Source organism: Carettochelys insculpta, chromosome 1, assembly GCF_033958435.1.
Source record: "Carettochelys insculpta isolate YL-2023 chromosome 1, ASM3395843v1, whole genome shotgun sequence".
NCBI lineage: Eukaryota > Metazoa > Chordata > Testudines > Carettochelyidae > Carettochelys > Carettochelys insculpta.
This window is the reverse complement of record NC_134137.1, coordinates 77,119,863-77,142,706: the sequence shown is the minus strand read 5'-3', so window position 1 is coordinate 77,142,706 and position 22,844 is coordinate 77,119,863.

Here is a 22,844-nt window from a genome sequence, read left to right as displayed (position 1 = left end):
GAAATTCTTAGGAGAGAATTGTCTGTCTCCTATTCTGTTTTACCTGCATTCTGCCATACATTTCACGTGATAGAAGTCTCAAATGATGACCCAGCACATGTTCATTTTAAGAACATTTTCATGGCAGATTTGACAAATGCAAAGAATACCAATTTTTAAAATTTGAATTTATAAAAAAATAGGTACAATAATCATAGAAGCATATAATTCTAAGGAGGGAAGGGACCTCAGGAGGTCAGCTAGTCCAGACCCCTGCCTGAAGTAAGAACAACTGAAAATTTAAGAATCTGAAGTTTCATCTCAAATCTGTGAAGGATGAGGTGTGGAGCATTCGTTCAGAAGTCTTAAAAGAGCAACACACCAATGTGGAAACTACAGCAACCAAACCACCAAAAGAGAAAATCAAGCTTCTGCTGGTGGCATCTCACTCAGACAATGAATATGAACATGTATTGGTCTGATCTGCTTTAGATCAGCTAGAATCCACCATAACATGGATACCTCCTCTGGAATGGTTAAGGCATGAACGGACATATGGATCTTTAGAATATCTGGCCCATAAATATCTTGAAAGGCTGGCTGCAACCTTTTCATGTTTAAGTGACATGGTGTAAACAAGAAGTACACCACATTATCTACTGCAAACTGTAATCATATTTATTTGAGTGATTGGCTGAACAAAAATTAGCATTGAGTAGAATTCAAACTCCAGACTTTTACATTGTTTTATTTTTGGATTCAATTATTTTTGCACTTAATTTTACATTTTCATGTTCAGTTTTCTTGATGAAGAGATAAAAAGATTGCACTGTGGTACTGGTATTTGGTGACTTGATTAAGGCTATGTTTTAAAAAAATTTCCACAGTGCCAGTATATGTAATTAAACGTAAATATAAAGTGAACACTGTGCACTTTGTATTCTGTGTTGTAATTCAATCAATATATTTGAAAATGTAGCAAACATTGAGAATATGTAACTAAATGGTATTCTATTACTTTTTAATCATGTGATAATTGCAATTACTTTAATCATAATTAATTGTTTTAATTGCTTCACAGCTCTAGCATTTAGCTTTGTGGTCATTGCTGTATTTTCTGTTATTGTCTTAATCTTTCCACAACAAAGAAGAAGGTAAAAGAATAAAATTTAATTCTGATAAGGGGAAAAAAACTTTTGTTAGCTTGTATATATTTTTTCATTGTAATTTAGGAAAAAATCTTCTCTAAGGAAAGAAAATGCTTTCATGTTACACATTGACAACACAATCTCAAAAAGAATATGGCTATGGTTACACTGACCTGAATCACTGGCAACAATATGCAAATTGCTGCTCATTTGCATATTGGCACAAAAAAGGCTATGTGTTTGTGCTGAATAAACCCTGCCTTTGTTGGCAGACTCTTATGCCTGATTCTTTACAGGCATCAGAGGCTGCTGTTAAAGAGGGAGATTAGCCAGCAGAACCATGTTCACACAGCATTTTTTGTGCTGGTGGCAGCTTCTGCTGGTGAGCAAATGTGCAAATTAGCATCCATTTGCATTTTTGAGACTGCTCATTTGCATACAGCTGCTGGTGGTTGGTGTCAGTGTAACCATAGCCTATGAGTTTAGATGTATGCTCAGCACAAGCATTTTTGTCTTAAAAGTAGACCACTTATGTTTTATGGCTATGTATACACTAGAGAGTTTTGCAGACAAAACTGGGGTTTGTAGACAAAACTTGCAGAGTGTCTACACGCATAATGCATTTTGTCCGCAGAAATTGTCAACAAAAAACTGTCAATGCTAAGGGGAGCCCTTTTGTTGACAGAGTGGATGCAAAGATCAATACGCTTTTATGTGCAGACACGATCTGTCAACAGAAGTTTTATTGGAACATCTTTTCCAACAGTAACTTCTGTAGACAGATGCTTCTATTGTAGAAGTAGTCACAGAGATTGCAAAGGAAATTGGCTAATTACCAGTTATGCTTCAGAACATTTGTAGTCATATGGATATGCAGTGTAAATCTGTGAATCTACTTTAAAAGAGATCTATCTCTTGTTTAAATGCATTTTATAGCATTAAACAGCTCTCCAATGCAGTTATAAATTTAGAAGTTGTATTTTCCCCAGATTTGAAATTTGGTCCCCTTGAAATCAAAGGTAAACCTCTCCTTGAGTTCAGTGGGGTCAGGCTGGGCCTCTGTTAAACAGAGTAAATAAAATGGCTTTGGCTTTTCTTCAAGTCTACCTATCTTGTATTCTTCAGCTTCTACTAGTTAGTAGTAGAAAATATGGCAGCAAACTATTGCAGACTAAGAAAGGGTAGTACTTGATATAAAATAGATTTTTTTCCATAATGGAATAATTTACATTGACTTCTGTGTAAATGGATAAATAACACCAACAGATGACACTGTCTGTGTTACCTGGCTCCAAGTGATGAACAGTACTTCTGTGCACAGAACCTGCACACCTGGATCTATTGGGCAACTAGCACTAGAAACAGAAGCCTCAAAAGTTGAAAATACCGGACATTGATGCAATATGATCAGGTTGGCCTACAGGATCTGAATCCTGTGTGGTTATCTTCAAACTTCCTTTTGATAATGGCACCCTTGATGTAGTTTGACAGTGCAAACACAATTTGCTTTCACAAGGCTTGAATCTCCCCACAAACAACACTTAATGATGCATCAAAAAGTCTTTTGACTCCTCATAATTCTTTGCTTTATTATGTTCGTCGTTTCAAGTAACCCAAAATATTTTGCTAATTAAAATAATTTCATGTTCAGATCAGCAATTCTTCTCCTTCAGTCAAGTAAGAGATGAGGACAATCATAAATGATTTGGTTTTGAGGCTGGGATTTTCAAAGAGGTCTAAGGGCCTATATCCCTTGCAAATTCAGTGGGATTCAGTTAAGTAACTTCCTTACATTCCTTTAAAATATATCCCAAACTTTTGTACGTAAAATCTTTAAGCTGCTGATTTTTGCCTCTCTCACTCCTATGGGCTATGTCTACACTAGCCAAAAACTTTGAAATGGCCATGCAAATGGCCATTTCAAAGTTTACTAATGAAGCACTGAAATACATATTCAGTGCCTCATTAGCATGCGGGCGGCCGTGGCACTTCAAAATTGACGCGGCTTGCCGCCGCACGGCTCGTCCTGACGGGGCTCCTTTTCAAAAGGACACCAGCTACTTCGAAGTCCCCTTATTCCCATCTACTCATAGGAATAAGGGCACTTTGAAGTAGGTGGGGTCCTTTCGAAAAGGAGCGCCGTCTGGACGAGCTGCGCGACAGCGAGCCGCGTCATTTTTGAAGTGCCGCGGCTGCCCACATGCCAATGAGGCACTGAATATGTATTTCAGCGCTTCATTAGTTAAATTCGATATGGCCATTTGCATGGCCATTTTGAAGATTTTGGTTAGGGTAGACACGGCCATGGTAACAAATTTAATAATGGTACTTCTGGACTTGCACACAGAGGCTATGTCTACACTACAGAGCTCTTTGGAAAGAAGCCATTCCAGAAGATCTCTTACAAAAGGGCTTCTTTTGAAAAAATGAGTCCACACACAAAAAAGCAGGTCAAAAAAGTGATCTGCTCTTTTAAAAGAGAGTGTCCACATAGTCCCCGCTCTTTCAAAAGAACGGACCAGGAATCAAAAAATCAGGTGCAATAAGGACTGCTATTTTGAAAGAAGGGCTCCATGGAGCATTTGCCCATGTTTTTTTTATTTTTTTTTGCAAAAGCATTTTTAGAAAGAAGGTGCTTTTCCTGAAATGTGAATGCAACAGCGCTTTCAAAAGGAGCACTGCATTCTTTCAATTTAATGTCTGGATAAACTGGAGAAATGGACTGAGATAAACAGGGTGAAGTTTAATAAGGACAGATGCAAAGTGCTCCACTTAAGAAGGATCAATCAGTGTCACACATACAGAATGGGAAAGGACTGCCTAGGAATGAGTACAGCAGAAATGGATCTAGGGCTTATAGTGGACCACAAGCTAAATATGAGTCAACAGTGTGATGCTGTTGCAAAAAAAGCAAACATGATTCAGGTGTGTTGTAAACAAGACACAAGAAGTCATTCTCCCACTCTACTCTGCGCTAGTTAGGCCTCAGCTGGAGTATTGTGTCCAGTTCTGGGCACCACAGTTCAGGAAGGATGTGGAGAAATTGGAGAGGGTCCAGAGGAGAGCAACGAGAATGATCAAAGGTCTAGAGAACATGACCTATGAAGAAAGGCTGAAAGAATTGGGCTTGTTTAGTTTGGAAAAGAGAAGATTGAGGGGGGACATGATAGCAGTTTTCAAGTATCTAAAAGGGTGTCATAAGGCAGAGGCAGGGAACTTGTTCTTCCTTGCCTCTGAGGATAGAACAAGAGGCAATGGACTTAAATTGCAGCAGGGGAGGTTCAGGTTGGACATTAGGAAAAAGTTCCTAACTGTCAGGGTGATCAAACACTGGAACAAATTGCCAAGGGAGGTGTTAAAATCTCCATCACTGGAGATATTTAAGAAGAGGTTAGATAGATGGCTTTCTGGGATGGTCTAGAAAGTGCTTGGTCCTGCCATGAGGGCAGGGGGCTGGACTCGATGGCCTCTCAAGGTCCCTTCCAGTCCTACTGTTCTATGATTCTATGATCCTAATTTCAAAAGAACACTTTGTGTGTGTAGAAGCTCTATATGATCTTTCGAAAAAGCCCTGTTCTTTAGAAAAATCTTTTGAAAGAACTTGTTAATGTAGATGCAGTCAAAATGTTTGAGTCATATATATCAAACAGGATTATGATGCCCATACTGTAAGGATAGATGCTTCCCAATGACTTATGTTTATAACTAGACAGGCATCCAAGTTACAAAGTTTTAAAATACAATTCCTCCACATTTAAAGGCATTCTAATTCTGGATTTTATTTTACCTTATAATAAGCTGGCCGCATCTAGATGGCATGCTGCTGCTGGGAGGGTCATGAAAATAGAGCACTCAACAATGCAAATGAGGCACTAATTTTCAAACCACAAGCCTCATTTTCATTGTCTTGCATGATCACTGTCATGGCAGTGGCTTCTGTCACCACAAAACAAGCCATGCAGATGGGGTTCTGTAAAACAACTGCCCCATCCCTGATCGACAGCCCCTTACCCTCACTTTTGTCAGGGATAAGGGGATGTTGACAATTGGGTGGGTTGGTTCACAGAACCCTGTCTACGCAGCTTGTTTTACGGCGACAGATACATCTGCCGGAACAGCAATCACGTGACAGTATGCAAATGAGGCACCCAACTTGTAAATTAGCACCTCATTTGCATTGTCAGGTGACCTTATTTGCATGACCCTCCCAGCAGCAGCATGCTGTGTAGACATGACCACTCAATATAAAGCATGTAATGAAACCAAATCATTACTGCCCTAAAACTCAGGGTTTCTGAATCTCACATTATGGTTTATACCCATAGCCATTTGTGACAAGTCACTTTGTAGCTAATCTGAATGTACAAAAAGCCTCTTACATATTTTATACTGTCATAAATATAATTCTTGATTACATCATCTTATTTTGCAGTTTGCCAAGTTTCATCATCAACAGCCAGTGGTCTATTGTATGTCAAACATCTGCAAAGTTTCTTCAAATGGTCACAGTTTCAGTGATCTTGAAACATGTCAAGTATGCATGGGAAATGGAACACTTCAGAGGTCCAAGACCAGTTTTTTATATCAAAGCGAAGAAGACCAAATGAAAACAGGGAGAAGCGAAAAGTAAATCCTCCACACATCCTAATGCATTATAAGTATTTTGTATCAGATTGTATTGCTTGGAAACCAATTATCACTATGAGCATCAAAAACTGAGTTTTCTGACGAGACAACAACTAAAGCAAAAATCATTCTCTTCTATTAACCCCTCACTAGACCACAGCGTACGTAAGAGATCTTGGATTTCTTATTGCACTTAATATTGAAAAGTACATTTCAAGAGGCTTACCTTTAGAATGAAAATAATTCTGTTACCCATGCACTTTATGCATTTCAACTGAGGTTTACATGTTTCTTATAAATTAGTTTTAGGCTTTTGCATGTACAGAAGTAAAAAATGATGCCACTGTGAATTATGATATATGTTTGTTCTTTATCCAGCATGTATTGTCTCTCTTTCTGTAATTACGGCTTGGGGAATTGTGCACCACTGCGTAAGTGTGAGCCATGTGTCTTTTTATTTCTTGCCCAGATAAAAGTCTCTGCCAGAAAGTTGCTGAAGATCTTCCATTTGCCGACCAGAGGGAGCCATGTCACTAGAACAGAGCACCACACAAGAAAGTAACTTCCTTGGAAAAATTCCAGCCATTCTGCCTTTTGATCACAAGAGTCTGCTGTGGTAACAACACACCAACAGCTTCCAGGCTGTGGCCACACTTGGCCAAAACTTCGAAATGGCAGTGTTATTGGCCAAATCGAAGTATACTAATGAGGCACTGAAATAAATATTTAGCTCCTCATTAGCATGCTGCCAGCCATGTTGCTTTGACACTTCAGCTGACAGGAATAAGGGGATTTTGAAATGAGTGGAGTCCTTTCGGAAAGGACTCCATGTAGCCACGCCAAGCCATGCATGTTCAAAAGCGGCACTTTCGAAGTGCTGCGGCTGGCAGCATGCTAATGCTAATGCTAATAAGGGGCTGAATATTCAAGTAAGTGCCTCATTAGTATTCTTTGATTTGGCCATTAGCATGGCCATTTTGAAGTTTTGGCCAAGTGTGGCCACAGCCCCAGTTATATAGGGAAAAGAAAGAGCCTGCCTTCATCACTGTGCCTGTTGGGTTAGGTCAGGAGACCAAGGATGTTGGGAGACAGACATCATGAGATTGCTGTAGTGGTCAGACAGAGACTCTTAGAGGCTAGTGAGGGAGGACAGATTGGACATGGGCTGAATGAATGTTCTGGCATAGGGACACAGAGGAGAGAGAAGTGTTGAGGTGGGTATCAGAGAAGGCATGGTTATATAGCTAGAGGAGGGGGTGCCTGAGTTGGGGCACAGAGACAAATAGGACAGGGGTAGATGTGCAGAGCCAAATGAAATGGAGGAGTGGGTGTATGAGTAGGGATAGAGGGACACACGGACATGGGGATACATTCAAGGATACATGGTGTGCAGGGACACATGAGGACAGGGGCATATTATCACTTGAATGACTCTTTTACAGTTTCTGGTACTAACAGTTCTGGCATACACTGCTAACTAGAACCTTCCTGGAAGAACCAAAGCCACAGAACAAGGATAGGAAGAGGCAGATGTGTGGACATTACAACCCAGTGGTGCTCCAGTCTTCAGGTGTTCTACACAGCTGTGTGGTCTGAGTGTGAGTAAGGACAACTCTGCAATTCTTGGCCTTCCAATACTGTTAAAATAAAGATGGCTTTTGACAGACAAAAATCACTAATAGTTTGAAAGCAGAAGAAAAGACAGGATCATTATTTGTAAGCACGCGCAGCATAGGCTGCCACACCATTAATTAGGTGGTCTCTGGGTCAACTCCTTCTGGCTTGCACGTGTTTCATCCAATGCTTCAGAAGCTTTCTTTCCAAATATTTTCAAGCCTGGGAAGGCATTTCTTTTGCTAACCAAAACAAAGACATTTCACCTTTGTTGGCTAACTGTGTTTAAGTGGTTAAAAAAATATGGATGGTGAACTTCGCTCTGATAAAATAACTTCTCTAAGGCTTTAAAACATATGAGAACTGTTCCACTTGCTGAACTTCAGCATTACTGAGTTAACTGGTTTTCTCCACAATATTTTTCATGTCTATTAGACTCAGCAATTTCAGGTCCCAAGCCAAATGCAGACATAAAGAAATAACTATTCTTGCTATATTTCTGGTCCACCTCTGGAAACCCAAGAGATCTGAAGAGTTTCTTATAGTGTAAGAATCTGGATGTAATTGAACCTCAGAACCATTTGGGTTTCATTCATCATGAAATTAAAAAAAAGCAGATCACACAGAAATCAGAGATAAAATATCAAAAATACTGCTACACACATATCATATGGAGTTATTATGGTCTCTGGTCCAAGGATGTTTTCATTATTTCACAGTGGACCTTCTTCAACAATGGCCCAGGGAGGTTTAAAAGCGTAGTAATTAAATCAATTCTCTAGGTACCAATTTCATTATTCTTGTGACTTGTTGTTTTTTTTTTTAATCTAAAGTGAAACAGTTAAGGAGTGGAGATATTGACATTATTCCACACAAGATTGTCTCACCTCCCAGCACTGGGGTACTCACCCATGAGATACCGAAGATATGTCAAGCCCCTGATCTCCCTAGCCTGGAGATGTGACTCAAAGTAGGGTTCTCCCAGATCCCAGGTGAATATTCTAATGACTGGGCTAACAGAGGAGAACTCTTCATTCTCCTGTTTCTTTCTAAAATAAAATTGCCTATATCAATGATCAATGATCTAGAAAATGAGGTAAGCAGTGAGGTGGCAAAGTTTGCAGATGACACCAAGTTGTTCAGGACAGTCAAAACCAAAACAGATTGTGAAGAACTACAAAAAGATCTCAGCAAACTGAGTGATTGGGCAGCAAAATGGCAAATGAAATTTAATGTGGGTAAGTGTAAGGTAATGCATGTTGGAAAAAATAACCCAAATTACACGTACTACATGATGGGGTCAAATTTAGCTACGGCAGGTCAGGAAAGGGATCTTGGAGTTATAGTGGATAGTTCTCTGAAGACATTCACGCAGTGTGCAGCAGCAGTTAGTAAGGCAAATAGGATGTTAGGAATTATTAAAAAAGGGATCGATAATAAGACAAAAGATATCATACTTCCCCTATATAAAACTATGGTACGCCCACATCTTGAGTACTGCGTGCAGATGTGGTCTCCTCACCACAAAAAAGCTATATTGGCATTAGAAAAGGTTTAGAAAAGGGTGACTAAGATGATTAGGGGCTTGGAACGGGTCCCATATGGGGAGAGGCTAGAGAGACTGGGACTTTTCAGTTTGGAAAAGAGGCGATTGAGGGGCGATATGATAGAGGTATATAAAATCATGAATGGTGTGGAGAAAGTGAATATAGAAAAATTATTTACCTTTTCCCATAATACAAGAACTAGGGGACACCAAATGAAATTGACGGGTAGTAGGTTCAAAACTAATAAAAGGAAATTTTTCTTCACACAGCTCACAGTCAACCTGTGGATCTCCTTGCCGGAGGAGGCTGTGAAGGCCAGGACTCTATTAGGGTTTAAAAAAGAGCTTGATAAATTTTTGCAGGTTAGGTCCATAAATGGCTATTAGCCAGGGGTAAAGTATGGTGCCCTAGCCTTCAGTACAAGGGCAGGAGATGGATGGCAGGAGATAAATCACTTGATCATTGTCTTCTGTTCTCCTTCTCTGGGGCACCTGGCATTGGCCACCGTTGGCAGACAGGATGCTGGGCTGGATGAACCTTTGGTCTGACCCAGTATGGCCATTCTTATGTTCTTATGTTCTTATTGTTGGCAAGAGAGCTTTTGTAGCTAAGAATCCAAAGCAGAGGAAAGCGTATTCCTGAAGACTATATTTAGATGCTTATATATAGCAGGGATGAAGCTTGGTGCATGTCCTTCAGCTTGGCATCTCCCATTGGCTAATTTAGGCAAGGAAATAACAAGGTTGCTGACTTTTCCGATGCCCATTTTGAGGCATCTCTCTCTATCCCCAGTCATAGGCTGTGTCTACACTTGCCCCCAACTTCAAAGGGGGCATGGTAATCAGGGCCACCAAAGATTATTAATGAAGTGTTGTAGTGAATATGCAATACTTCATTAGGCTAATTTTCACCCGCAACAACTTTGAAGCATCAAAATTTGAAGTGCCAGCACATGTGTAGCCATGGGCACTTTGAAGTACTCAGCTACTTCAAAGTCCCTTTACTCCTCCATATGTTGGCACTTAGAAGTTTGACACCTTGAAGTTACTGTGGGGGAAAATTAGCCTAATGAAGTGCTGCGTTTTTACAGCAACACTTCATTAGTAATCTCCTGTGGCCCTGATTATCACGCCCCCTTCGAAACTGGGGTCAAGTGTAAACACAGCCATTGTGTAGGAAGCCCAGGCATTGAATTCAGGCTTTGTGGATCCCAGTGATTTTCAACTAGCCTAAATGTTAAGTGTGATGATTATTGCCACCATATTCAAGTTTCTTTGTGAATCTGTCCTTTATGAGACAAAATACCTTTTTAAACATAGGCTACCGAGTAAGTTAGGCATTGCAAAGTTGATTACAGCAAAGCCGAAATAACTTTTAAAATTTGATTTAATTCTTTCTGCCTCAGGTCCCCATCTGTAAAATGGAAATAAAAGTACTTCCCTTCATTTAAAATATGTATCCACACACATCACATTTTAATGATTGTAAAGTTTCTCAGCTACTTTGTTAAAAGAAGCCATGTACATTCTTAAAATAGACAGATGTCATATTCAGCTTCCACAAACAGCTGAATGCTAATAAATCTCAATGAAGCTGTGTCTACATGTGCACGCTACTTTGAAGTAGCGGCACTAACTTCGAAATAGCGCCCGTCGCGGCTACACGCGTCGGGCACTATTTCGAAGTTAACTTCGACGTTAGGCGGCAAGACATCGAAGTCGCTAACCCCATGGGCTACGTCTACACGTGCACCCAACTTTGAAATAGCTTATTTCGATGTTGCGACATCGAAATAGGCTATTTCGATGAATAACGTCTACACGTCCTCCAGGGCTGGCAACGTCGATGTTCAACTTCGACGTTGCTCAGCCCAACATCGAAATAGGCACAGCGAGGGAACGTCTACACGGCAAAGTAGCACACATCGAAATAAGGGAGCCAGACACAGCTGCAGACAGGGTCACGGGGCGGACTCAACAGCAAGTCGCTCCCTTAAAGGGCCCCTCCCAGACACACTTTCATTAAACAGTGCAAGATACACAGAGCCAACAACTAGTTGCAGACCCTGTATATGCAGCACGGACCCCCAGCTGCAGCAGCAGCAGCCAGAAGTCCTGGGCTAAGGGCTGCTGCCCACGGTGACCACAGAGCCCCGCAAGGGCTGGAGAGAGAGTATCTCTCAACCCCCCAGCTGATGGCCGCCATGGAGGACCCCGCTATTTCGATGTTGCGGGACGCGGATCGTCTACACGTCCCTACTTCGATGTTGAACGTCGAAGTAGGGCGCTATTCCCATCCCCTCATGGGGTTAGCGACTTCGACGTCTCGCCGCCTAACGTCGATTTCAACTTCGAAATAGCGCCCAACACGTGTAGACGTGACGGGCGCTATTTCGAAGTTACTGCCGCTACTTCGAAGTAGCGTGCACGTGTAGACGCAGCCATGAGGAGATAGGAATAGCGCCCTACTTCGACGTTCAACGTCGAAGTGGGGACAGTGTAGACGATCCGCGTCCCGCAACGTCGAAATTGCCGGGTCCTCCATGGCGGCCATCAGCTGGGGGGTTGAGAGACGCTCTCTCCAGCCCCTCAGCTCACTGGTGGCTGCGTGGAGTGGCCCCTTAAAGGTCCCCTCCCCCGCCCTGACTCTGCAGGGAGCTGAGGCAACGTGCAGGCTGCAGCCTGCACACGCGGGCAGCCTGCAGAGCCATCAGCCCACCACAGAGCGGCGATGGCGAGCCAGGAGCCCCCCCAGCGCCCCCAGGGGACCCCCCCCAAGGGGAGCCAGGGCAGCCAGCCCAGCCTGAGGGCCACCCAGTCTGGGAAGCAGCAGCGGGGCCCCTCCTGGACGGAGGCCGAGCTGCGGGACCTGCTGGGGCTCTGCAGCGAGGAGGAGGTGCTCCAGGTAATGGGGAGCAAGAGGCGGAACACGGATGCGTTCGCTCGGCTGGCCGACGGCCTGGCTGCCCGGGGTCACCCTGCCCGCACTCCGGACCATGTCCGGAGTAAGGTGAAGGAGCTGCGGCAGGGTTATGCCCAGGCCCGGGATGCAGCCAGCCGATCTGGGGCCGCCCCCATCACTTGCCCCTTTTACAGGGAGCTCAGGGACATCCTGGGCTCCCGGCACACCTCCTCCCCTCTGGCCACCCTTGAAACCTCGGCTGACGAGCCCTAGCAGGCCCTGCAGTCGGAGTCCGACCCGGAGGCAAGCCCCGCACCCCGGGGGCCCCCCCGGAGGCCATCCCCGGGACATCGCGGCAGGAGGAGGAGGAGGAGGAGGGGGGGGGCTCCTCCTCCACAGAATCCAGCCTGCAGATCCTCCTCCTGCCATCCCGGAGCAGCAGCAGGGCCTCCGACCCCCGGGGATCTCCGGACCGTGGGAGCGGACCCACAGGTAGGTACCCCTCTCTGGTGGACACCCCGGGGCTTGGGGGGTGGGGGTAACAGAGATGTGTCCAGGGCCCCCCACACGCTCACATGGCCATGGCCCCAAGGACACCAGGGCCATGGCCCTCACAGCACTGCAGCCATCAGCCCGTGCCCCCCCCCACCCTGCATGACAGTGCCATGCCCCATCCCCGGGCCAGGGGGGAGTGGAACCTCGAGGGGCCCCCGGGCGGAGGGGGTGGGACACCCCGCAGCAGCAGCATGTGATGGAGTGGGGGGAGTGCCAAAGGGAGACTCAGGCTACATATGAGCCACAAGAGCCAAGGAGCTCCCAGGGCCAAAGGAGGATCCTGGGGCTACAGCTGGCAGGTGACACCTCTGCCCTGAGCAAACAGGAGGGAGGAGCCGAGCTGGCTTGGAATTGGGGGGCGAGGGCGGGGGCCACAGGTAGAGGCTAGGGGAAGGGAGAGCTGGTAGGCAGCCAGCCTGAGGAGGGGGAAAGCTGCATCCCAGAGGGGCCCCCCTTGGGGTCTTCTCCCCACGACGGGTTGGAAGGACTGTCTCTTCCAACAGCTGGTGCTGTCACTCCTGCCAGAAACTGGCCATCTGTGGCCTAAGAAAGCTCTCCTGCTCTCAGACCCTGCGGGGTGAAGTGAGAGTCGCTCCCACCAGGGGATGGGGTGCAGGGCAGGGGGACCCCTGAACCCCATCCATCACAGCAGCATCTCCCAGGGACGGGGATGGGGAACCTGCAGCACAGGGCGGGGGGGACAAAGGCCACGGCTCGGGGCCCACACTAACGCCTGTCTCCATTCTTCTTTCCCCCCTCCTCTCCTGTGTCCTGCACCTGCACCTGCACCATCCGAAGGACCAGAAGAGAGCACCGGCGAGGCCTCGGTTATCCCGGAGAGCCCTCCGGGACCCTCGCTCCAGGGCAGCCCCTCGGCCGAGGAACAACCGGCCCCGCGGAGGGCAAGACGGCGGACCCCGCGCCTACTACCGGCGGCGGCAACGGACCCCCAGCTGCTGGCCATCCTCCGCCGGCAGCTGGAGGTGTCGGAGCAGCACCTCCAGCTGCAGGAGCGGGCGCTGGCCTGGCTCCAGGAGGCATGGGGGGCCTATATGCAGACATTCAACCGGCTGGTTGATTACCTGGCCCCCCATGCCGCGCCAGCCGAGCCATCGCCCGCCCTGCCCGCTCCTGCAGCCCCACCACCAGCTGCTCTAGCCGTCGCCCCACCACCCACCCGCGAGGGCCACAGTGCCGAAGGACCCCTGGAGCCACCCGAGACTCACCGGCGCCGATACCTTCCGGTGCAGCCCGCTCCCACTCAGCCGCGGACCAGACTGCAGGCACGGCGGGGCTCCCGGCCAGGCACACCCAGTGCTGGGCTCTAGGGGCGAGGGGCCCGGGACGTGGCCCCCCCCTTGTTGTACATAGTTGGACTGTTTGTTTTTGGTGCCCCTGTTTGCCCCGTCCCGCCATGTAAATAGTTCTCCCCGTTCTCCTCCCTGCTTTTCTTTTTTGTTGATGGCGCACACTTCTTTGCTTTGTGGTTGTATTGTTTTATTTGTGCCCATCTTGATTTGGTTGAACGTTTGTCCCTCCTTTGTGGTTTGTGTTTCACATATTTATTTATTTACATACAAAAAAAAGTTTCGTTAAGACAAAAAAAGAGTTTACGTTCACCCACAAGTTCGTGCTGTCATTTCTCCAGGACAAGTGGAGGGGGCGGTGGGGTGCTCCATGGTGTGGGCGTTGGGGCAGGAGTGTGGGGGAGGAAGGGGCGGGCAGTAGGGGGCCTCGGCAGAGTTCACCCCGCGGCCTGTTGTTCGAAGTGGGCCCGCAGGGTCACCCGGACCCGGGTCCCCTCTGGGTCCACCTGCCGACTGGGGGCAGCAGATGGCTGCATGTGTGCCCTGCCGGCCTCCGCGGCCCAGCCCTGCAGAAAGGTCTCCCCCTTGTTCTCCACGAGGTTGTGCAGGGCGCAGCAGGCACCCACAATCTGGGGGATGTTGTTGGGGCCGGCATCCAGGCGGGTCAGAAGACATCACCAGCGTCCCTTGAGGCGGCCAAATGAGCGCTCCACCACCTGGCGCGCATGGTTCAGGCGCTCGTTGAAGCGCTCCTGGCTAGCGGAGAGATGGCTCGTGTAGGGGTGCATGAGCCACGGCCGGAGGGGGTATGCCGCATCTGCAATGACGCAGAAGGGCATGGTGGATGTAGGTCCCCGCCTCCAGCCGGCGGCACAGGCCCGAGTTCCGAAAAACCCGGGCGTCGTGGGTGCTGCCAGGCCAGCCCACGTAAATGTCCTGGAAACGTCCCCGGCTGTCCACCAAGGCCTGCAGGATGACTGAATGGTAGCCCTTCCGATTGAGGTATCGTCCTCCACTGTGATGTGGGGCGCGGATGGGGATGTGAGTCCCATCCAGAGCCCCGAAGCAGTTGGGGAAGCCCAGGGTGGCAAAGGCGGCGACAGTGGCATGTGGGTCCCCCAGCCTCACGAGCCTGTGCAGGAGCATGGCGTTGATGGCACGCATGACCTGCAGAGAAAGCACATGGGACAGCCCCAATGAGGGGTGAGCAGGGTGTGCGTGGCCCTGCCCTGCCCTGCCCTGCTCTGCCCTGGCCCCCCTGCCCTGCCCTGCCCTGCCTTGCCCTGGCCCCCCTGCCCTGCCCTGCCCTGCCCCCCCTGCCCTGCCCTGCCCTGCCCTGCCCTGGCCCCCCTGCTCTGGCCTGGCCCCCCTGCCCTGCTCTGGCCCCCCTGCTCTGGCCTGGCCCCCCTGCCCTGCCCTGGCCCCCCTGCTCTGCCCTGGCCCCCCTGCCCTGCTCTGGCCCCCGTGCCCTGCCCTGGCCTCCCCCTGTGGGTTCTCTTACCTCCAGGAAGACAGCCCCGACGGTGGCCTTTCCGACACCAAACTGCTGGCCCACGGATCGGTAGCTGTCCGGAGTGGCCAGCTTCCAGACAGCGATGCTGACCCGTTTCTCCACAGGGAGGGCACGCCGCATGGCAGTGTCCCGGTGCCTGAGTGTGGGGGTGAGCCACTGGCAGACCTCCAGGAATGTCTGGCAGATCATCCTGAAGTTCCTGAGCAACTGGTCGTCATCCCACTCCCCAAGCACCAGCCGCTCCCACCAGTCGGTGCTGGTGGGGTAGCTCCACAGCCACCGGCGTGTGAGGCGGGGGGTGGAGCGGGGTGCTGCAGGGGTAGGGGTTGAGCCCTGCTGCCCTGGGGGCATCTCCTCCCCTGGGGCAAGAAGGTAGTCAGCTGCATCCCACATGGCATGGGCCAGGGCAAGCCCTGCTCCTGCCGGGAGGGCTGGGTGGACCTCTAGCTGCTGCTGCTGCTGCTGCTGCTGCTGGGGGTCCATGACTGTGGCGCCAGGGGTCTGTGTGCCTATGGCTCCTCAGACCGCGTGCTGTGCAGGCTGAGTGTATGTGGGAGGGGCCCTTTAAGGGAGCGGCTAGCTGTTGCCCCGGAAGTGCTCGTCCGCCCGTTGACCCTGTCTGCAGCTGTGCCTGGCATCCCTATTTCGATGTGTGCTACTTTGATGTGTAGACGTTCCCTCGCTGCGCCTATTTCGATGTTGGGCTGAGCAACGTCGAAGTTGAACATCGACGTTGCCGGCCCTGGAGGACGTGTAGACGTTATTCATCGAAATAGCCTATTTCGATGTCGCAACATTGAAATAAGCTACTTCGATGTAGGCTTCACGTGTAGACGTAGCCAGAATGTTACATGACAAATTGTTAATAAATGATGATAAATAATATTTGCAGCACTGGTGTTCACTCATTTATTTTAATTACTTGTGCTCCCAGTTGTTCTGTTGAAAAAATGTTGTTCAGCAAAATAATTCTCAGCTCATGACTTGAAATGTGTTATTCGTTTTCCTGAACATTGAGCAACCACTCAACCAAATCTTGACACCCCAGGATATACATTTCATTTTAGCATAAAATATATCCCCAAGACATCAAGAATAGAGGTCTCAAGACTAAGAAGGGTAGAAAGACTACAAATTATGAGTTTGTTCATTCTACAAATCCCATTCTCGTAAAAGGGAAGAGCTTTCTTCTTTATATCAGTGGTATTCACATTATTAGTTTTTAATGATTTCTTCATATTGTGTATGCACAATCTAGCTACTTAAACATTTTTTCCACACTGAAGTATCTACATATGCCATCTGAAGCAAACATAATATTTCCTAACATTCCCCATGTTATTTCCTCTTCTTACCAGTCACTAACTCTAGACACAAATAGCATATGAGATACCAGTTAACATCCTTCCCTCTTTTTTCAGAACGATAGTTTTTCTTGATATGTACTTCAGGTATCAGGAGAAAAAAAAAGAGGGGGAGTAATCATAAGATAGAATTGCATTACTTATTTGCAATATGAGAAGAGCATTTCACTGTTAATGTTATAGGTAATTCTTAGTGATGAATTTGATTTTCCTAAATTGATGAGGAAATTGCTGATTAGATGAGGCTTACATATTTAGTGAAAATTAATATTAATAGTTTATAATGATGAATTGCTAACATGATGTATTGAGTATGCAATCAAATGCTAAATACATTATTCACTCTTTCACCTCAAACACACAGATGAAAACAACAGGAACTATTATACTGATATTCTTTGGATCAGATTTAATTTCCATCCATTTTCACTGGCAGATTATGGATCAGATTGTAATTCTCCATCAGAAAGGGATCAATGAGGTCAGTGCCTTGCTCACAGTTGAGTGCTCTCATGATCTCACAGAATTGGTCTGTCTGGCAAGAAACCTTGCAGAGGAGAAGGCAAAAGGAAAATATTTGAAAAGGTAGTTGTGCTTCATACTTATTATAATCTTATTCATATTATAATATCTTCTTTTTTCACACTTTATGATTCTATCAACAACACAATAGGGGAAAACTTTTGTAATGAGGCCAATGAAACAGTAATTTGTTTTTTCCTAAGAACATTAGAGAATTTAGAGGCTCCCCTCCCTGGAACTGAAATGGAAATTGGGTGTCCATATCTGCTAAGTGGCATGACAATTTATATCCTAAATGTCCCCATAGAGTTTACTGTGCCTTCGTCTACATGCTCTAAAGCTGGACACTATCAATTATTGGAACTTGCCACTGATTTGGTCCATAATTGTTCCTTTATTCATATGAATAATATACCTAGTGACTCTGTGTAGATATATAATTAGGATTAAGTCACTGGCTGTATTACTTACTGCAGCAATGCAACTTTGTTTGCTCTCTGGAAAAAAATACTTAAAGAATCTGAGGTTTGAGTGATTATTCAAATTTATGTTTTTTGGCTTGCAGGAAAGCAAAGATGTCTGGGCTACTTCACCTCTTTGTCTGCTAAGAAGATAATTATGACTCCGATGATACATACACAAGGAAGTAATTTACGCACTGCGTTATGTTTATTTTAATATCCGTTTCTTAGTGTACTGCAATTTTGCTACTTAACTATCCTTCCTACTGGCACCATTATAACTGTACTATTATAAAAGGAAAAACATCTGTCCATCCATCCATCCCACCCCAACTGGATCCCCCAGGCTGGAGCAGCTGGCGGAGCTCTGCACTGTAGCTGCCCCCCTCCCTCACCCTGGGGATGCCAGGGTTCCCTAGTTCCCACCCAGAGTCCCACAGCTGAAGTTGCTAGGCTTCCCATGGCACGGTCTTCATAGCTGTAAATGCCAGCATGGCTCTACACCCTAGCCAGCTCCCAGCCCCGGAGCGGCAAGGTTTCTCCCCTAACCCTGGCTAGGTCCCCAGGGCTGAAGCTGCCAGTGGGACTCCATGTCAAGACTGGCTCCCAGTTCTGGGGTCTGCTGGGAATCCCCTGATCCCACCCAGGTCCCTCGGGCTGGGGCTGCTGGGTTTTCCCTGGCCCCAGACAGATCATTGGAGCTGGAGCTGCTAGCAACCTCCCAGCTTTATAACTGCTACAAAAGGATGGGCCCTGCTAGTTGAGATAATCATTCAGTGTTGCTAAAGAAGTCCCACTGTGATAAGCAGAAAGAAGAATAATTATACAGCATTCATGTAGCTTGATCAGTTATTCTACCAGAGGCATAGCAAATATAAGCACAAGGTTTTTCATTTTCTTCTTAAAACTTGTAAAATGTTCTTCCATTTTTAATTCCAGCATGTTAGCCTCATCTGTTGAAGGAGTAATGTTTCTTCTCTTACATCTGTCTTTGATTCAATCCATCTAGGTAACTAGAGAACAGGCTTCAAGGAAGTTTGACTTTCTTCTAGGGACCATTTATTTAGTTCTCAAATTTTCATCATCAGGAGAGTGATCCAATGGAATTATTTTAATTGCTGACTAAATTAAACTGAAAAAAAGCAGTACTCTGCTGGTCAAACTGGGAAGACATTTCTAAGTTTGATCCCACAAGGGTCTGTTTGCTTCCAGTACAGTTAATTATTTTCATTAATGACTAGGGTGAGGGAATTAAGAATATATTTATACAATCTGTAGATGACACTAAGACAGGAGGATTTGCAAACCCTTTTTAGGGATGAATAGAATTCAAAATTACCTTGATTTATCTCCTAAAATCACAAAAAAGAAGCAGTCCTGTAGCACCTTAAAGACTAACATTTATTAGGTAATAAGCTTTCCAGAGTAAGACCCACTTATTCAGATTATTGCAGAAGAATTTATCAGGATTTATATAACAGGGACCTGGATGAGAAAGGAAGGGGAAAAAGGGGTTACCTGTCACTACTAGGATCACTAGATGAATAAGTGAAGTAGGTTATGTGCCATTCCTGAGAATATCAAAAGCAGTGAAATTGCTCTTGATCTAAAATCAGTACGATAAAACACAATGAAGGCAAATATAAAGCACTACACTTAGGAAGAAAAGATCAAAGGCATAAATACGAAATTGTGAGGAAGTAGGTAGGCAGGAGTACTGCACAAAATAATATAGGGAATAATGAAGAAATTGAGTCAAGAATGTGTTGCTGTTGGAAAAAAAAAGAAAGAAAAAATTGGAAAACCTCATTCAGGCAAGAGTTAACTGGACTAAATAAGACAACAAGCCAATATTTCTGTTATACTCAAACAGTAATAAGTTCTGAGCAGGAGAACCGTGGTCAATTTTGGGCACTATACTTTTAGAAAGAGGTATGCAGATTAGATAAACTCCACACGAGAAGAACAAAATTATTAAAGTTTTCAAAAATATTATCTTTGAGGAAAAGGTTGAAAGAATTGGGCATGTTTAGTCTAGGGAATGTAAGACTAAACAGGGACTTGCCACTGTCTTCAAACATGTAAACTTATAAAAGTGATCAATTGTTCTCCACGTCCACTGACAGTAGGACAAGATATAATTACATTAGTTTTCACCAACAGTGATCTAGGATAGATATTAGGAAAAAAATTCTATTCATAAGGATAGTTAAGCCTTGGCACAGGTCCACCTAAGGAAGTTGTACTATCAAGGTCTACAAGGAAAAAACACTCTATCTGGTAGTTGTGATATAGGCACAGAAGTGCAAGAAGGTCACTGGGATCCTTCCAGCCCTACTGTTTTTTTAATATTTTCTAGTACTACTCTCGGTGCAAGATAATGGAGAACAAGGCCCATTAAATATTGTTTATGCTACCTGCCTGAATGGCATATACTTTCAATACAAAGCAGTAACAAGGAATGAAAAATAATTTCTGGTTAGAATAGAAGTATTTGGAGGAATAATCAATTTTGATTTGACATGAGAAAACTTTTTCTCATTCATGAATATTCCCATTAATTCCAAAATGTTTCCTGTATACCTGTGAAAAATGAAGATATGACCCAACAATACTTCACTTCAGCATTGTAAACTGTACACAAATATCTGGGAATTTCAGTTTGTATGAATTAAATATGGGCAATAACACAATCTATGCTCATATGTGATGTAAAAGCATAAAATCTCATCTAGTGTATTTATTTCAATAAATAATAAATCAATTGTTCTCAGAAATATAGCTCCTAAGGATTTTTACTGAAATATTCTACTGAAATAATACATAATATTTGTCAATATGGATCTGACTTTTCAAATAAAAAGTTACAATTCATGTACTTTTTGGAACATTTTGGTAATGTTCTGAATAGCCATGTCGTATGAAAGAAAGCAAAATATCTCAAGAACAGCTACTTATCTGCCAGAGGATTTCATTCCCTCTAGCATTTCTTCTTCTTCTTCTTCTCTTTATGCCACCTTTTCCTGGTAAGGATTATATTAGCAACATGTAGTTTAGGGGACCAGACATTCTTTTTCTCCACAATAGCTTCCAGCTCTTCCTAGTGGTCTCAGAAGACTTCTCAGTCCAGCCAGGAGATATAATACCTCCAGCAAGTTCTAGGTTGACCTTAAGTCCTCCTGACAGTGAGACAGGCCATATGATTTACGAAGGAAGTCTCCAGAGGGGCATCCTTATGAGGTAACTGAATCATCTCATCTTACTCCTCTTGTACCAGAGAAATGGCATCTCTAATCTAAAGCTCTTCTGAACAGCCAAGTTCCTCACCTTCAGTCAGAGAGTAAGCCTAGCCATTCTGCAGAGAAACCTCATTTCTGCAGTTTGTACTGGTGAACTTATTCTTTCAGTTATTACACAAAGTTCATGACCATAGCTGAGGAAGCACTCCCCCTTAAAAAAATGCATCTTATGTTGAAGTTACCATCCCTGTTGTTGTAGTCAGATTTGTGACAACTAAATTAAACATGACTGTGTCAGGGCCTCTCAGTCTTCCTGCTTGTTTCCTAGGTTTCTTCCTGTTTTTTTCCCAGGCTTCTTGCATTTACATTTGCTTCAGCTCTACTTAGGTCTCTTGACTAGTCCTTTGAGCAACAGCATAAGAGCTATCTCCAGTCTCTGAGCCTTTCTAAGAGCTCATTACACCTCAAAAATCCAAATTAATGTACCATTACAGTGACTACCCATTCACCACCAGAGGAATTCTTGGTAGGCAACTTATGGAAACAAAGCTCTCTATAGCATCTTTTTACCCATTTCACCACCAGAGATAACAGAGAACTTTTTCCTTCTGGAGCTTCTGGCCATAAAGCTTGCATGTAATTAACTCTATATAGGCTATGTCTGCACTAGCACTCCCCTTTCAAAAGGGGTATGCTAATAAGACACTTCAGGATATGCTACTGAGATGCTGCAATGAATATGCAGTGACTCATTAGCATAATGGCAGCCGTGGTACTTCAAAAGTGCTGCTTTCAATCTCGTGCTGCTTGTCTACACAGGTTCATTTTTGAAAGGACCCCACACACTTCGAAATCACCTTATTCCTATAATCAAATTCATATTATTATTCCTGTTGGCTGGGTCTACACATGCCCCTTCCTTTAGAAAGGGGGATGTTAATGAGCAGGTTCAAAAGATGCTAATGAGGTGCTGCAATGAATATGCAGCACCTCATCAGCATAATGGGAGCCACAGCGATTCGAAAGTGCGGCTTTTTGAATTGCACACCGCCCGTGGAGACAGGACCTTCCAAAAGGACCCCCCCCAGTTTTTGAAAGCCCTTCTTCCGATCACCAGGTATCCGATCCTATCTGGTGATCGGAAGAAGGGCTTCTGAAAACTAGGGGGGGTCCTTTCGGAAGGTCCTGTCTCCACGGGCGGTGTGCAATTCAAAAAGCCGCACTTTCGAATCGCTGCGGCTCCCATTATGCTAATGAGGCACTGCATATTCATTGCAGCACCTCATTAGCATCTTTTGAACCTGCTCATTAACATGCCCCTTTCAAAAGGAAGAGGCATGTGTATACATAGGGATTATGATTATAGGGATAAGGGGATTTCAAAGTGTGTGGGGTCCTTTAGAAAAGGACCAGAAGTAGACAAACCACGCTTGATCAATGAGCCATAAAAAGAGATCCATTTCATGGTATATATTTTAAAAGGTATCAGTTCCAATGTGTTTATATAAAAGATGGATCAGATTTTACAACATGCTCATCACTCACTGGATTGCATATGACACTAAAATAAAAGGATTATCGTAGTGATGAGCACCCAAGCCTCCCTATGAAAGCAAACAGAACAATTCATTGGTAAGTACTTTGAAAAACCTGTACACCTTTAAGTGCCTACCTTGAGTGGAAATGTTTTGAGAATCTAAGCCAAATTGTGAGGACGGAATATTTTTGTAAACATGTATCGCAATATACAGCACAATTGAAATATATTTGCACACATAAGCACATATTACCTATCATCATTAGGTCTATTACAGTTGTGTAGTTATGAAATTAAATTCAAGAAACTGGGATATAACATATTTTCATAGAAATGTAATGTTATATCTCAGGCTTTACTTTTAAAATGAACATACACCACAGTAATAAAGACATGAAAAAACCCACGGGACATTATAAAGACCTTCTTTAATTTTTTTTCTGTTTGGTTGTCTCCGAGAAAGAATCAAGTAACTGAAGAATGCAACCGGCCAATTGTACTTGCTGCTGTAATTAATTTATACTCAAAATA